The sequence below is a fragment of the Cryptomeria japonica genome, chromosome 10, assembly GCF_030272615.1.
Source record: "Cryptomeria japonica chromosome 10, Sugi_1.0, whole genome shotgun sequence".
NCBI classification, from domain to species: Eukaryota; Viridiplantae; Streptophyta; class Pinopsida; order Cupressales; family Cupressaceae; genus Cryptomeria; species Cryptomeria japonica.
In genome coordinates, this window is record NC_081414.1 from 305,723,535 (window position 1) to 305,724,717 (window position 1,183).

Sequence of the window (1,183 nt, forward strand, 5' to 3'; positions counted from 1 at the left end):
ATATCACTTAGACTTTTATCAAAGATAATCTTAAATCTGATCATAACCTTCTCAATTATTTTTTTATCAACTCAACATGATTCATCATAGATATCCACAACATAATCCAAAGATTTTCTATCACAAAATGCACTAACAAGCCTATCTAATTTAAGAGATTGGACATGCAAATCTACCTTTGGTTCTTCTTTCTTATCTCCTTTCTTTTGACTTCTCTTCTTCAACTCATACTTCCTTTTGGTAGAGGTTTGTCCTCTTTTCTTCTTTATAGGAGGCACAAAGTTAGCTTCTTCTATGTCTTCCATCTTAGACCTCTTGGTCCTAGGACTGATAACAATTTTTTCTTTATCACCTTCCTCATCACTACTACTTTCAGCCTCTTCAACTTCTACTTCCCCAATGATAAGCTTTCTTTGTGCTTTTTTCTTTTTCCTTGGTCCTTTGTTCTCATTGGATGTAGTCTTTACAAGATTTCTAGAGGAACTCAACATGACTAGAGGTGATGTAGGTATTGATCTTGTCAATATATGTGCATAGATGTTTACAGCTTTGGGCAGGCCCATATTATTGAATATATTCTTAATTCTTTTGTCATCCCTTAATAAACCTTTCATTTCTTATCTTTGCTTCAATTTCCTCCACAGTTCCAAAGTGGGGTTCATTAGGGTCTCTTTCCAATCCATAATCTTATCTTTAGCTAATTCTTTAGGAACTTCATATGGAAGTTTCAAACTAGATGCAATCCTCGGTTCAACAACTATAATGTATGAATTATCTTTGCTCACAAGAAAGGTAAATGAATTTTTGTACTTCAGGACCAAGTTTGGAGGAAACTTGTTCCTCTCTTGCATTCTTATTTGAAAATATTTAAAGAATCCACCAAAATTTCTTCTATATGACCTATCATTTAGACTAAAACCCTTAACATATTGTCATAAATGAACTCTGATAGGCATAGACTTCTCCCATACATAATTGTCCCTTTTAGGAAGCGCATTCGTAAACATAAAGGATAGGAAAATAATCAAAGAACCATATTTATATGGATACTTAATTTTCTTCATATTTTCCAAATTATCCATCAAGTGTGCCAACATCAGCTCATATAGTTCAAAACTATCTTTGCATACTATCATCGAGATTGTTGTATGAATTGCAATGGTGGTCACAAAACCCTCCCGGT